Here is a 17,235-nt window from a genome sequence, read left to right on the forward strand (position 1 = left end):
TAGCAGGACTCCTAGTAATGGGTCCATCTGAACTGGCCACCTTCTGTAACCAGGCAAGGCTTCCAGTAGAGGGATTGGGACACCAACCCAGCCACAAAACTTCAACCTACAATTAGACCTGCCTGCAAGATGTGCTGGGGCAATAGAGGTGCAGAACTTGTAGGAGCAGCCAATCAATGACTGGTCCAAACTGAGACCCATGGCATGAGAGGGAACCCATGCCTGACACATCTGGGAGGGTCAGGAACCAGAGTCTGTGTAGCCCAGAGACCAACGGTAGAACCAAATGTGATCAGGAGGGGTGTGTGTTGGGGAAGTCTGTAGCTAAAAGTTTTCCTGTGTCCCACCTGGTCTGCAGCCATTCAGAACCAACTCAACACACAGAGGCTTATATCAATTAAAACTGTACAATAACTGTATATGATATATACAAGCAATAAATATTGTACTTACTATATATAGATGTTCTTACATTAGTTATAACTTTTTTATCGGATTTTTATTACACAAAAAAAAAGGGGAAGAGGAATGCTGAGTCAGTGGACGCCAGCCTGCCATCCGGGGAGCAGCATGTAATGGCACACAGGTAAAGCCACGGAACACGTGGCAATATACAGATTAACAGAAATGGGCTGAGTTTAAATGTAAAAGCTAGTCAGTAGTTAGCCTGAGCTAATGGCCCAGCAGTTTTGTTTGATATGAACCTCTGTGTGTTGACTTGATTCTGAATGGCTGCAGACCAGGTGGGACACAGGAAAACTTTCAGCTACAGACTTCCCCAACACACACCCCTCCTGATCACATTTGGTTCTACCGTTGGTCTCTGGGCTACACAGACTCTGGTTCCTGACCCTCCCAGATGTGTCAGGCATGGGTTCCCTCTCATGCCATGGGTCTCAATTTGGACCAGTCATTGATTGGCTGCTCCTACAAGTTCTGCACCTCTATTGCCCCAGCACATCTTGCAGGCAGGTCTAATTGTAGGTTGAAGTTTTGTGGCTGGGTTGGTGTCCCAATCCCTCTACTGGAAGCCTTGCCTGGTTACAGAAGGTGGCCAGTTCAGATGGACCCATTACTAGGAGTCCTGCTAGGGTCACCCTCATGGATTCCTGGGAGTTTCCATTGCGCTAGATTTCTACCTCACCTCTGAAATGTCACGCAATTCCAGTTGTCTCTTCCAGTTCTCTCTCTCTCTCCACCCTTCCCCCTACCTAATCAGTCCCGTTCCCATCCCCACCTACCCCTAGTCTGCCCACAAAATCTATTCTATTTCCCCTTCCCAGAGAGATCCACGTGTCTCCCCTTGGACCCTCCTTGTTACTTAGCCTCCCTGGCCCTGCAGGTTGTATCATGATTATTTTTTTTTTTTTACAGCTAATAGCCACTTATAAGTGAGTACATACCATGTCTGTCTTTCTGAGTCTGGGTTACCTCACTCAGGATGATTTTTACTAGTTCCATCCATTTGCCTGCAGATTTCATGATTTTGTTTTAATAGCTGAGTAATAAACAGTTGATGGACATCTAGGTTGTTTCCATTTTCTGGCTATTATGAATAAAGCTGCTGTGAACAGAGTTGAGCAAGTGTCCTTGTTGTAGACTGGAGCATCCTTTGGGTGTGTGCCCAGGAGTGACATAGATGGATCTTGAGGTAGTTTGTTGTCATTTTCCTGAGGGATGTCCACATTGATTTCCATGGTGGCTCTACAAATTTGCACTCCCACCAGCCCTGGAGGAGCTCCACGTCCTCATCAGCAGGGGCTGTCACTTGTAGTTTCGATCTTTGTCATTCCAACAGGCGTCAGCTGGAATCTTAGAGTCGTTTTGATTTGCGTTTCCCTGATGGCTAAGGATTAACATTTCTCTGGGTGCTTCTTGGCCATTTGAGATTCCTCTGTTGAGAATTATCTGATTAGTTAGATCTGTACCCCACTTTTTAATCAAACTATTTGGTTTGTTGATATCTAGTTTGTCGAGTTCCTTGTGTATTTTGGGTATCAGCCCTCTGTCAGATGTGAGGTTGGAGAAAATCTTTTCCCATTCTGTAGGCTGCTGTTTTGTCCTGTTGAGAGTGTCCTTTGCCTTACAAAAGCTTTTCAGTTTCATGAGGTCCCATTTATTAATTGTAGATCTTAGTGCCTGTGCTATTAGTGTTTTGTCTCCTGTGCCAATGCATTCACGGCTATTCCCTACTTTCTTTTCTATCAAGTTCAGTGATATCTGGTTTTATGTTGAGGTCTTTGATCCACGTGGACTTGAATTTTGTGCAGAGTAATAGATATGGATCTATTTGCATTCTTCTATATGCAAACATCCAGTTAAAATAGCACCATCTGTTGAAAATGCTTTCTTTTTTCCACTGTCTATTTCTGGCATCTTTGTAAAAAATCTAGTGTTCATAGGTGTGTGGATTTATCAGGGTCTTTGATTCGATTCCATTGATCAGCATGTTTGTTTTTCTGCCAATACTACATAGTTTTTATTACTATTTCTCTGTAGTACAGCTTGAAATCAGGGATGATGATACTGAGAAGAAAGTGTATTCTTTTGTGTTTGGGTAAAATGTTCTGTAGATTATATATTAGGCTCATTTGGTTAATAATGTCTGCTAACTTGAGTATTTCTCTGTTTAGTTTTTGCCTGGATGACCTGCCCATTAGTGAGAGTGGTGTATTGAAGTCTCTCACTATCAATGCATGAGGGTAAATGCATGGTTTAAACCTTAGTAATATTTCCTTTGTAAATGCTGGTGCCCTTGTGTTTGGGGCATAGATGTTAAGAACTGAAAAATCATCTTGGTTGATTTTTTTCCTTTAATGAGTATGAAGTGTCTCTCTCTGTCTCTTTTGATTAACTTTCGTTTGAAGTCTATTTTGTTAGCTAGTAGAATGGCTACAGCAGCTTGTTTCTTAGGTCCATTTGCTTGGAAAATCTTTTTCCAACCCTTTACGAAGAGGTAATGTCTATCTTTGATGTTGAAGTATGTTTCTTGTATGCAACGGAAGGATGGATCCCATCTTCACATCTATTCTGTTATTCTGTGTCTTTTTATTGGGGAATTGAATCCATTGATATTAAGAAATATCAATGACCAATGATTGCCAATTCCTGTTATTATGCTGCTGCTGCTGCTGCTGCTGCTGGTGGTGGTGGTGTGTGTGTGCATGTTTTCCTTCTTAGGGTTTTGCTGGTGTGAAATTATTTATTGCCTGTATTTTTATGGGTGTAGTTAACCTCCTTGGAGTTTTCCTTTTATTATTTTTTGTGTGGCTGGATTTGTGGACAGATACTGTTTTAAATTGATTTTATCAATGGAATATCTTGTTTTCTCCATCTACGGTGATTGAAAGTTTTACTGGATACAGGAATCTGAGTTGGCATCTGTGTTCTCTTAGAGTCTGCAGAACATCTGTCCAGGACCTTCTGACTTTTAGAATCTCCATTTAGATGATGGGTATAATTCCAATAGGTCTGTCTCCATATATTACCTGGCCTTTTCCTTTTCAGCTTTTAGTATCCTTTCTTTGTTCTGTATGTTTAGTGTTTTGATTAGTATGTGGCAAGGGGACTTTCTTTTCTGATTCATTCTATTTGGTGTTCTGTATGCTTCTTGTACCTTCATAGGCATACCCTTCTTTAGGTTATGGAAATAATTTCTTTTATTATTTTGTTAAAAATGTTTTCTGGGCCTTTGAGCAAGGATTCTTCTCCTTCTTTTATTCCCTTCATTCTTAGGTTTGGTCTTCTCATGGTGTCCCAGATTTTCTGGATATTTTGTGTCAGGAATTTTTTAGATTTTATATTTTCTTTGACAGATGTTTTTGTTTCTTCTATCATATCTTCAACACCTGAGATTCTTTTTCCCATCTCTTGTATTCTGCTGGTGAAACTTGCATCTGTAGTTCCTGTTCACTTACCAAGATTTTCCATTTCCAGAATTCCCTCAGTTCATTGCTTCTATTTCCATTTTCAGGTTTTGAACAGTTTTATCCATTTCCTTCAACAGATTTCTTTTTTCTTGGCTTCCTTCAAGGGATTTATTCATTACCTCCAGTTGTTTATTTGTATTTTCCTGGATGTCTTTAAGAGATTTGTTCACTTCCTCTTTAAGGGCCTCTAGCATCTTTACAGAGGTGGTTTTAAGATCATTTTCTTGTACTCTGGCTGTGTTGGAATATTCAGGGATTACTGTAATAGAATGGCTGATATCTGCTGGTGACATATTACCCTGGATATTAGTGATTGTGTTCTTACAGTGGCATTTAGGATCTGGGTTTGTGGTGATTATAGGTCTAGGTGCCAATTTCTGAGTTTGTCTTTGTTGGATGGGGGTTTTGTTCCTTGGTTTTCTTGCTGGTCTTCTTGCTGGAGTGACCTGTGGTTGAGTAGAGGGTCTCCATCCAAGTTAGAGGCTAGAGATTTGACAACTGGAGTGGCCTCTGGCTAGCTGGGGGTCTCTGGGGATTTGGGTGCTGGAGTGGCCTCTGGTGGAACAGGGAGTTTTGGCTGGAGGTGGTGCAGGCAGGATAGATAGAGGAGAGGCGGGGCTATTGGAGTTAGTCTGGGCAGGTTCTGGGGGAGTGTTGGTGGCCCTTGAGTGGGGATGGGGGGCTTACCTGGGATCTGAGTGATGGTGTGGTCTCTGGTTGAGATCGATATTTTTCAATGCTAATTTTTCATGATGAATGAACTCTTTTGTTTATGAAATAAATATATTTATAGCAGTGCTTTTTCTTTCTTAAATCTTTTTCTTTTCCAGACACATACACATTATGGTTCTCCTCTGGTTAATGAAAAAAATAAAAAGAAAGAAAGAAAAAGCAAAGGATAGGAAACAGAACTGCTCCTAGGTTTAGTGGAGGATAAAGTTTATTGTAGCTATGTGGGAGAGTATAGCCAGAGGCAGAGACATCTGAGATAGTCTAGAGTGGGCATGACCCTGAGCTGTGCCATGTGGGGAGAGGGGTAGGGAGAGGGAAGAAAGGAGGACCAGGTGCAGCAGCCAGGAGGCCAGAAGGTACAAAGAAAGCAGGCAACCAAAATGGTTGGATTATATAGGGAAGAGCAGCCCAGCCCCTAGGCTGGAGAGCTCAGGGTAGGGGGTAGGGTATGACAGCCAGGAGGGCCCTGTAATAGGTAAGAACTGAGGGATGTAGGGAGAACCCGGCAGCCAGGTCAGCTTTGATATGTTAAATAGACACCTCAGCCATTGGTCTGAAACCTAACAGTCTGTATGTGTCTTTAACAGTTTTCCTTTTCCAGTGAACAGTTGTCTTTTCTGTGGGGAGATGGACTCGGTGTCCATCGGTTATAAGACATTTTTAAATACTTCCCTGACTTAGACTTGTATGTGGTCCTCATCCTTCTTTCACAACTTCCCTGCTATTCCATCTCGTGGATCAGGCTGGGGTGCTGAATGGAGTGGGATACGTTCCCAGAGGTCTCCTGAGCCATGAGAGAGGACTGCACATGAAACAGGCCTTGCATGTCTTTACCCAACAGCGGATTCTGGGAATAAATCGTGTGCATCTTTCCACTTCACCAAGGGCTGAGGGAACCGTCCTGAAATCTCACAGAGTAGCAGAATGCCACCATCGACATTTCTCATGATGGAAATCAGAGGAGCTGAGTCACACAGAGAGAAAGCACACAGAAAGGGAACTTCTAAATTGGAAGTCAACTGTGAAATACATTCTGTTGCGGAAGGTGCAAACTGCAGAAGCTGTGACTGTGTTAGCACCAAGGGGAGAACAACTAACCACGACTTCTGCAAGTGGCATTTGCACCTGCTATGCCAAATAAATTGTTTTGCAAGATGAGTGGACAAGAATGAGAAGTATGCCAGGTGGAAGCACACATATGTAATGTCATGGGAGGGTGACTTCTCTATGACCATTATGTTTTGCCTATGACATCACCACAAAGAGAAGCAAAATTCCATGTGCTGTTTCTGTGATTCCTCAGGGTATTGGCAGTGCAAAAGTCTGATAAATATTTGCTGAGCAGATAAATGAGTGAAAGAATAATAGTATAAACACTAAGAAATTGAGTCTGTATAAGATTCATGTCTCCCTGCTCCTCTGCCTAAGTAAGAATATTAAACCCTATAAACAGCAGAAGTGTTCTGGCAGGTAGAAAAGGGAATCAACTGAAGAAAGGGAACTGAACAATCTTATGTCTACCTTCAGCCTAGCAAGAGAAGGTGGCCGGAGTAACCCCACTTCTCACCAGGATGACTGGCAGCAGGCAGAGCGAGTGGGCTCCCCCTGCTCTCCAGCTTCACCCCGAGAAGGCAAGGGGAAATGACTGTGAAAAGGACAGGTCTAAAGTTCATGAGCTCCCACAAGTTTGGTTTGGTTTTCTCTGACATTTCCCCATCATGATCTTGATGCCATTTGTTCGTAGAATCCCTTTTCTCTCTCTTTGACTAGACTGCTGGAGCTCAGCCTTGGTGCTTGGCTGTGGATCTCTGCATGTGCTTCCATCAGTTACTGGATGAAGGCTCTGTGATGACAGTTAGGGTATTCACCAATCTGATTACTGGAGTAGGCCAATTCAGGCACCCTCTCCACTATTGCTAGTAGTCTAAGCTGGGTCATCCTTATAGATTTCTGGGAACTTCCCTAGCACCCAGTTTCTCCCTATCCCCATGATGACTCCCTCTATCATGGTATCTCTTTCATTGCTCTCCCATGTCTCCTTTGGACTGGACTAGGCCCTCTGCAAGACAGTTGTGTAGCTTGATCTGCTTAAGGGGTCCCCTGGCAGTAGGATCAAGATCCATTCCTAGTGTATGAGCTGGCTTTTTGGAGCCCACTACCTATGGTGGGACACCTCGCACAGTCTTGATGCAGGGGGAGGGGCTTGGACCTCCCTCTACTGAATAGACCAGGCTCTGCTGACTCCCCATGGGTAGGCCATACCTTATTGGAGGAGGGAATGGGGGATGAGTTGGGGGGGGGGTCCTGGAGGGGTGGAAGGAGGAAAGAGAGGGGGATCTGTAGTTGGTATATAAAATGAATAAAACATTCCTTGAGAGAGAGAGAGAGAGAGAGAGAGAGAGAGAGAGAGAGAGAGAAAGGAAGAAAGAAAAAAAAAAGAAAGGACAGGTAGGTAGGTGCTGGCCTGTGCTTCTAGTAGTATGGTACCTATTAGTTGGACTCATCAATGGCAAGAAAGCCAAATTCTAAATCTTGGCATGGGGAAATTGTGGGAACTTGGCCTGTAACCTGATAGGGGAGTCAGTCAGCAGTACCAACCATAGTTCATAAATGAAATCCCCAATCCTCCCTGCATTCTTAGCCTTTTTGAGGTTTGGGGTTTTTACAAACTTAATAACATTTACAGAGATGGTTCCTTGACTTTTTTCTCTAATGCTGATTCTTATTTTGTCTTAAAGTTAATACTTTAATTCCCAGAGGGCATTCTTTCTCCTGTCTCAGTGGTCCCTAGAGTAAAGAGAGGATGTCTTGCTGTGGACCCCACCCATGCATGGCTGGACTGGTGCTTGTCAAGGTGGATTGGACAGATCCTAAGACTGAGTATCAGCTTTGGTGGTCCCGCCGAGATCCTGGAGCAAACCACTCAGTCCAGGGCAGGCCCCTTGATGCCATGATCAGAATTCTCATGCTGCTGATTCTGATGACGGTCCTGGAGTGATACCATATGCAGGGCTTGTGTCACCTCCCTGTCCTGAAGAGCCTATATCTCTTAGCCACATGTGTCATACTGCGTCCCTCCACTGTCGTAGTCAGATGACAGAGTGGCCTTTATTATTCAAAGTCTGTCATCATCTTTATTTCACACCTGAGTAAAACTCTCATAACCTGAGGATTTGGGGTATCTGGCAAAAGGTGGCATTGAGCTACACAGTTCTTCTGGCGCCCATCCCCCTAACTGATCATCACCAACTCTTGTGTACTGAGCTCTTACACTATCTGCAACACACCCCACCCCAAGTCAATCCCACTCTCAGAACAATTACTGCTGTGCTGGGAGCAGGTTGTCTAGCTCTCTAGTCATTCCCTTCGATGGGGAAAGATGCCAGCATCCTCTCGGGGAGGGCTTTTGCTGCCCACTCTCCCCCATGCTATTTCCCTGTTGCACTTTGTATACACTATTACAATTACATGCCCCCGAGGTCCACCCTATCAGAGAATTTGTGGTCAGACTTAAACTTTCTTGGCTACTGCAGTATTTCAGGCTACTTGGACATGACAGTAGTAAACAGGTTAGTGTAACCAAGTAGGCAGTCCATTAATAGGCCGTTTTCTACAAAGTGCTTTAATGTAATAAAGTATTTCAAATCAATAAGGACATTAATGAGTAAAGGGTAACTGATAATCAGTTATTTGAAGGGGAAGGAGCTGTTTAAAATTTATGGTTTAACATTATGTTCACAAATGCTTTTATGTTCTTTTTAAAGAGATGGAGTCTAGTTGCCCTCCCCTTGAGGATGAGCTTGTCTTACTGACTCAGTTCTAAAAACTACTATGTTAGTTCCTTTCCTCTTGTTGTAATAAAACATCATGACCAAAGCAACTTACAAAAAGAAACATTTAATTGGGCTAATGGTTTCAGGGCACTAAGAGTTCATCATGGCAGGGCAGCCTGGTAGCAAGCAGCAGGAATGAACGGCTGAGAGCTCACATCTTGATCTGCAAGCAGGAAGCAGGGAGGCAACACTGGAAATGCCCATGTCTTCTGAAACCCCAGAGCCCAACCCTGGTGACACACCTTCTCCAACAAGACCGCACCTCCAATGCCTTTCCAAACAGCCACCAACTGGGAACTAGCTGGGAACCAGGCACTCAGACACCCAAGCCTGGGGGGGCTTTCTCATTCAAAGCACCACAGCTTCAGAGGCTAGGATGCAAAAAGCTCTACGGAGTTTTTTTTTTCTTTGCTTTTTCTTGCATCATTTGTTACCATTCCATAAGGACACTCAACTAGACCTGTGGAGGGGCCCACATTGTCAGCAGCCACATATGTGAGCCCATTTGGAAGTAGATCCATCTCTAACTAAGACACTTCTTCAAATGAGAGACCTTGTGTCGAAACCACTCAGTGAAGGAGAATAGGGTGAATATGAGCAAAGGACACTGTATACCTACCTGAGTGGAAACATCATAAATGTGACTATAAAAATAAAATGCATTTAAGTTCCTGGCCAAAAGAAACATTATAGAACAATAAGTGCTTTTATGCTATCATATTTTATGAATAATTGATATATATATATATATATATATATATATATATATATATATATATCAAGCTATAACTAGTTCAAAGATCAAAAAGCAGTATTTTAAAAGATAGAACAGAACAGAGTTTGGAAGGAAAAGGATCTTTTGATTCTCATGAAAAATTCTCACATCACTTGAATATATATTTCACCAGCTCATACAACAAATAAAGCCACATTGACCATGTTGTTGAATGATGCCAGCTTTCATTTCAGAGTTAAACATGGTCCTTGGATTCCCCACCCCCCCACACGTTTTTGAGGTGCCATGGCAGTGAAAAGTCTGTCAGTGTCCACCAAATATCCACAGCTCCTCTTGTTGGCAGCCTCCTTTGCAGCTATAATGAATGAGTCTGTACAGCTCAGTCTGGCCAAAAAGATACAGGTGTGACAAAAGACACCCTTAGGCCCAAACCTTAAAAACTATACCCTGGGGTTAGAGGGCCCCAAAGAGACAGCTCCCCAGTTAAAGAACACTTGCTGCTCTTACAGAGAACTAAGAGTTGGTTCCTAGCACCCACATCAGACAACTTAAAGCCATTCTTAACTCCAGCTCATGAGTTTCTAGGGCCCTTTTCTGACCTCTGTGGGCACTGCATATATGTGGTACACATACAGCCAAGCAGGCACACACATATACACAAATCAATAAAAGTAAAAATTTAATAATTAATCAAAAGTACATGATGGAATCCTCCAGCCTTCTCTTCCTCTACAGTGGTAACTCCAGATACTTCAGCTGCAAGACAGAAGAGGGAAGAATTGACTTCAACTGAAAATTGTATGAGACTGACAAATCTTGAGTTACTGGAGTGAAAGGTTTAGTTGTTACTTCAACCAAATCTGACCCAGCCTGACTACCCCTTTCTAGAGTCTCTGGATCTTTGAAGGGTATTCTTCAGAACCAGAGGGCCAATTCAAGATATGTGTGTCTGTCTAGGTGGCTATCTCATTCAGTTTGTGTGTGTGTGTGTGTGTGTGTGTGTGTGTGTGTGTGTGTGTGTCCTAACTCAGAGTCCTGTGCATGCTATTGAGCTTTCTCTTAGTGAGCTACACTTCTAGCCAATTAGAATGCAGACAGTTGACTTATAGAGTTTGGTGTATCCTGGTTGTTTGATGGCAAGTTTCTAAATCCAGCCTGCTCTCCCCTCCAACACAGCTCAACAGCGCCACCTGCCACACACTGCACAACCCAAGGGTCCAGGTCTGCAAGGAAAAGGGAATCAATCACTGGGCAAAGGGGAAGTCAATTCCAAAGGACAGATTCCAAAAATGACTCTCTCCTTAAGGCAGCAGATGTTCCTGAAATGAAGAACAAGTCCACACAGGACTTTGAGAAGATACCGCCTCTAACATAAGGACAGGTAGTCCCTAGAGAAGTCACAGAACCAGACAAAAAGTAAGTTGAGCCACCATATCCTCTCAGCCCGCACATTTGGAGAGAAATCAAGCTGTGAAGCACAGAACCAAGGAAGTAGTTCGCTTCAGGTCGGTTTATTCACCAGTACATATGAGTCCCTTGAGAATTTAGCAGTCTGACTCAATTTAGGTTTGATTTAATTTTTCACTCACGAATGCATTTATTTATTATTGCAAGTATTTATTAATGCAAATATTTACTCAATAGATAGCACATACCAGTTGACTTTGCCCCAATCCTTGAGCATACAAGGACGGGTAAGACTTGTTATATTTTTTGTGGCTCTCGTATTCTCATTGTATTGTGTATTGATTGTGATTAGGGTCATGGAATAAGCTGGTATAATAAGGAGGTGAAATCTTTTATCCTTCTAGTTACCTTATTATATTTAAATTTAAATTTGAATAAACAAATAAGTCTCCTGGTTCAGAGTACAAGGATAGGCACTGAAAATTATTCTTCTCCCCTCATTTTCCAGCAGCCCAGGCATCTCATCATCAGCTAATGTCAGTGGTTTCTGACCAAATGCTTGGGAACATTTTTATAAGCATGCATGAGTATGTTCATGTTTGTTTATCTTACATAAATTATATAGTATTAATGATTGTATTGTAGGGGTTTTCTTGTTGTTATATTGGCTTCTTAAAGCATATCTTTTATTATTATTATTACTGTTGTTATTTTGTTTCTCAGATGATTCTCCTGCATAAGTTTCTTGAGTTTCTGGGACTACAGATCTAGACCACAGCACCTGGTTTATGGCACTTTATAAAGAGTTCCTCTCTTTCTTCTTCATAACTGAGTATGGTATTATGGTTTAAATGTGTTCTCCTCAAAGTTCATACCTTCATGTTCTAGCCCCCAACACCCAAGAATATAATCTATTTGGCTCTAGGGTCAGTTCAGATATAAACAAGTTGTAGTGAAGAAGGTGAGCACAGTGTAACTGATTTCTGTGTAAAAGATAGAGGTGAGCACATCCACACATCCAGGCAGAGCACTGGAGACAAAGGAAGAGACCGGGGCTATGTGTCCACATGCGGAGGAACACTGAAGATTTTCGGCAGGGTGCCAGGAGCTAAGTAAGAAGTGTGGAATAGATCCCTGTCTGAAGGCCCCAGAAAAAACTGACCCTGAACTCTTTTTTTAAAAGTGTGTGTGTGTGTGTGTGTGTGTGTGTGTGTGTGTGTAATGCACATGTGTATGCATGGGTGTGTAGGGCCAAGATCAACAATGGGTGTCTACCTCTGTTGTTATCCACCTTACTCTTTGAGACAAGGTCTCTCATTGAATAAACCCAACGCTCTCTGATTCAGCCAGCTACACAGAGCTGCTCATCTCTGCAACCTGGTGCTGGGGTTACAGACCTATACTGCCAAGTTTGACTTTTTACATGTGTCCTGCCTATCCAAACTCCACCACGCCCACTTTCACAGCAAGCACTTTGTCCCTGAGCCGTTTGGGATTTTAAGCTTCCTGAATTGTGCAAGTTTTTGTTGTTTAGGCCACATAGTTTGTAGTGTTTCACCATGGCAACCCAGGCAAACTAAACCCATGTGGATGTCCAGTAATTCCTTCTATACTTCGGACTTTTAGGTGTTTCTCCAATCCGTTACTTAAAAATACAGCAATGAATCACCTTTTGCTGTACCATTTCACAGTCTGTGTGTGCATGTCAGTTTTCTGTCACTGTGAAAAATACCTAAGCTAAATCAAATTAGGGGAAATAATGGTTTAGTTTGGCTAGCAGGTTCAAAAGTTTTAATCTATGGTTGGCGGGCCCTGTTGCTTTAGGCCTGTAGCAGCATAGTATATCATGGTAGGAATAATGTGGTATAGGAACAGATGCCCCCCTTGAGTCAGCCAGAAAGCAAAGAGGGACAGAAAGGGCTTGGGGTCTCAGTACCCACTCACAGGGCATATCCTCAGGGGTCTAACTTCCTCCATTAAGTTCAGCCATCTCCTAATAATGCCACAGTGATCAAGCCTCTAACACGAGTCTTTTAAGGACATTTTTGATGGCAAATATAGCACTATAACTATGCCACATAGTGAGTGTCTAGAGCAGAATTGCTGTGCCAAAGGCTATGGGCACATGAATCCATACTGCCCAGTATCTTCCCTAGAGGCTTAGTCAGGAGCTCCAACCCACATAGCAGAAGAATGTGTTTCCACATGTTATGTTACCAGGCTTAGGGACCTGCCATTTTGATGGGAAAAAATATGGTGTTTCTGTAAAGTTTGTGTTTGTATTGTTGGAAAAAAAGATTTATTTATGTGTTTGAGTGTATTGCTTGCATATGTGTATGGACATACACTGTGTCCATTCCTGGTGCCTGTGTAGGCCAGAAGAAGACTGGAACTGGAGTTATAGGTGGGATGCTGAGAATCAAACTCTGGACCTCTGCAAGAGCAGCAAGTGCTCGTAACTTCTGAACCATCTCTCCAGCCCTTGTACTTTTTATGAGTCATTCATTGGTGAGAGTTTTCTCTGAAACCAGTTTTCCAGTGGGTGGTTCATCTTCCTTATGACTTTTAGAAAAACCCCTTGTATTTCAGGGGAAATGGCCCTTTGTGATATAAGATGCAAATATTTTTCTTAGGTAGTAATTTGAATTTTTATTTTCCTTGTGGTGATTTTTCCATTTGACTTTGGTGTGTTTGCATTTACTATTCTTTATTTTTCCACTGTTTATCTTTTGTGTTATAATAAAAAAGAAAAGCATTTCTATATTCCAATATGATCAGACATTTTCTGTGATTCTTTTCCTAGTACTTGTGTGGAAGTGGTAGGCAGCAATAGTGATGGTTCATGCCTGTGCATTTACTTATTTATTTATGACAGGGGTTTGCTGTGTTGCCCCCCCGGGGGGGGGGGGGGGGGGGGTGTTGATACCCAGGGTTTAAGTCATTGCTGCAGTCTTTTATGTGTCTAAGACTAAAGCATGCACCCTCCTCGGCCCATTCCTGGCTCATGTGTGCATTTAACAATTTTTTTTTTTAATATCTGAAGCTTAGGCTGGTAGGAAGACTGGGGTTTAAGGAAAAAATAAGGTTTTGAAATGCTTCCCAGTTGTCTTGTGCCATCTTCCCCACACTGATTTGAACTATGACCCACCGTATATGAAATGGCTGCCCTGTGTTGCGCTCTAGTTAGGGTTTATATGCATGCCTGGGAATTATGTGCACTTAATTACTCATATGTTTTAGTAGTCTTCCCCCCATTGCTGGGTCTTTTTCTAAGACGTTTTCTGGCTAGAAGCAAGCAAAGGCCTGCTCACTTTCCATGAGAATTTCAGAATCAACAGCAGGTTATAAAGAGGAGTGTTGCTGTTTGCTATGGGAGTCATTAAAGATGAGAAAAAGGGCAACATTCTGATTCCAAGTCATTTCTGTCACATGAATGCAAGAAACTTTGCATAGGTCAGTTGCACTTCTGTGTTCCCGACAACACTGCAAAGTTTCTTCATATAGGTCATGCACATGTATTGTTAGTTCCTATTTCATTTTTTGCCTTGTTTCTATTATAAATGTACTTTTGCTTCATTTATTAGAATTACAGTTTATACATAAGGAAACTATTGCTTTCATTGTGTTAATTTTGAAAACACATACTTTACAGTGTTGTCTTATTGTTTACTCTGGTTTTCCAAGTTAATTCCTTTGGGCTCTATAAAAATAAAATCTTGTTATCTGGAACTAGGATAATTATACCCTTGCTTTGCAATGTTTATATTCTATTTTTTTTTTCTTTTCCAGCTGCAATGAGAAGTAATGATAGTGATGGGTAACATCTTTTTCTGGCTCTTTGAATGTTTTCAGTGTTTCCCCTGTTACACTAAGTGCCTCAACCCCTATTGTTCTTATTTTAGGACTCTTTAAAATGTTTTGTCTCTTGATCCAGTAATTCCTCCTTTTGTCAACCATTCCAAGAAGCATTCAGAAAAACCTTTGCACAGCATTGTTATAGAACTAACTTACTTCTTAAAGACTTAATTAGGAAGCACCTCATAACTGAACAAGAGGAGAATGGTTAATGAAATTCTAACTCAACAGAACATCACAGAAAATAGTAGCATCATGGGAAATCATAATATATAACATTGTTTTTTAAATCACTCTAAAAGTGCATAGGCAGTTTAATTGCAACACTCTGAAAAACATCCATTCGCTGGCGGGAGAAAAGGAAGGACGGCTTTGTGTGATGGCACACATATTTAGTAAAGCACTGTGGAGACAGGCAGGTGGATCTCCGTGAGTTCGAGGCCAGCTTGGTCTACATAGTGGCGAATCCTAGGACAGCCAGAACTACATAGTAAGACCCTGTCTCCAAATTGAGGAGGACCTTTACGAAGATGTTAATGGTGGTTGTCACTAGGTAACTGTCCTGGTTTTTGTTTGTTTGCTTGGTTGTTTGGTTGTTTTTTGTTTGTTTGTTTTTGTTACCTTGACACAAGCTGGAGTCATCTGAGAGGAGGGAACCTCAATTAAGAAATGACGGACTGCAAGCTGTAAGGTAGATTCCACGTTGCTTGTGGTCAATAGCAATAGAAGCTAACTAAGACAGCAACACAATGGACACAATGGCAAATAATCTTGTCCTCCTTCTTTCAAGTTTTACATGATGAGTTGATGCTTTGCTATTCCAGGAAAGGGGATTTTAAAATAAAACTGTAACCAAATCCAACGGCTATACTTGAGCCACGCCAAATAAGAATACATTTGAGACATCACCATCACAACACTTACTGGCCTTCTGAAGATGCACATCCATTTCCAATGGACACATGACATGATTCATGTATGAAATCTCTGATTTTCTAGTTGCCATATTTAAAGCAAAAGAAGGCATGTGAAATTCATTTCAGCAACACATTTTATTCAACCCATTGTGAGATCCACCTCTTCCTGAGGCACTGCTAAGTTTGAAACACTATTAAGTGACTGTTTAAATCTGTTGTAATCACTTATTGTTAACCAACTCTTCACACTTGCATTGAAAGCATCCCTTCTAATGTTCACCTTCCTGTAAATAGACATATATATATTGGAGGATGAGGCAATAGGACTCCTTAATTAGCAGCTAACTCTCCCTTGCTGCTATTTCTACGCTGGCTACCTTGAGCAAAAACATTCTGAGTCTAACAGTCAAGTTGACCGACCTTATGCCAGGACCTTAGGGAACATTGTATGGACACCCTGAGAGAGGCAGAGCTGGTGGGCCCAGAAAGCCCACACCAGGACTATCTGAAACAGTCTGTACTGGTGTTTTGCTATCTCAGACATCAGTAAACTCTACATAACACTGTAATCATTTCCACCTTGGTTAGAGGGGATGCTTGCCCTGATGATCTAGCATAGTAGCTGTGTGGAGAAGCAAGACTGTGATTGCCCCCCAAAATACCTGTGATTGATCCAAACACCCATTCTCATGCTCTGTGAGCAAGCTATTCAGGTTCATTAGTGAGACAGCTGGGAGACACTCTCCTGCTCTATTTCCTCTGATGTTGCAAAAGCAGGTTCAATGAAGCCTTCTCTTTCATGGTCTGGCCCGCACTTAGGACCGTAGGGTTGGGCTAATACCACATAAAGAAGCAGCAGGGACATCAGAGAGTGGCACCAATGATGGCAGAGGCAGTAGAATGGCACCAGCAGTAACAGCAGAGCAGTTGGCAGACCAAACTGAAAGCCATAAGACAGCTAGCTGCTTCACAGTAGGCAAGAGCCAACTGAACAGTTTGGGACTAGCCTGAGTAGGAAGAAGGGTGGCAAGAAGAGGGAGACAAGAAGGTAGAGCCCTGGTGCTGAAGAAAGAGAAAAGACTGCAAGAAGCCAAAGGGGAGAAGTTGCATCTGGCCATCGGAAGAGCGCCAAGAGCCATCAAGGCATCCCCAGACCTGTAACACGGACCACTGCCAAGGCCTAAGCATTCTGATACCCACGGCTTGTGTGGGGGCTGTGAAACTAGAGCTCCTGACCTCACACTGTCACTTACTGCCATCAAACACTAAGAGAAGGTAAAGCTGCAGAAACCATCAGCACTTGAAAGCCTGCCTATGCTTCCTATTCTGTTAGCGCAAAGGAACTCTTAACCAGATGGCAACAAATGGAACCCAACTATTACCACTCTAGCTTGTCATCAGCATAAGACCATTTGTGTCTTTTATAAACATTCTCTCTTCATTTCTTAGCTTGGACATCCAATGTGAATTTTACATGTGTAATGCATCTTAGTTCAGAGTAGTCATATCACATGTTAAATAGCCACCAAATGTGCACAGCAGCTCTACAATGGTTAATCTTGGTCTAGACTGTCTTGGTAGCTGTTCCAAAGGGGAAGTTCTGAAAAGGAAGTGTGTGTGTGTGTGTGTGTGTGTGTGTGTGTATAAAAGGCCAAAAAAAAAGTGCCTGCAAAATAACAAATCATGGAGGTAAAAACCATCATCCACAATAAAAATCACCCGAGGCCGGGCGGTGGTGGCGCAGGCTTTAATCCCAGCACTCGGGAGGCAGAGGCAGGCAGATCTTTGTGAATTGGAGGCCAGCCTGGTCTATAGAGCGAGATCCA

This window comes from Onychomys torridus, chromosome 8, assembly GCF_903995425.1.
Source record: "Onychomys torridus chromosome 8, mOncTor1.1, whole genome shotgun sequence".
NCBI classification, from domain to species: domain Eukaryota; kingdom Metazoa; phylum Chordata; class Mammalia; order Rodentia; family Cricetidae; genus Onychomys; species Onychomys torridus.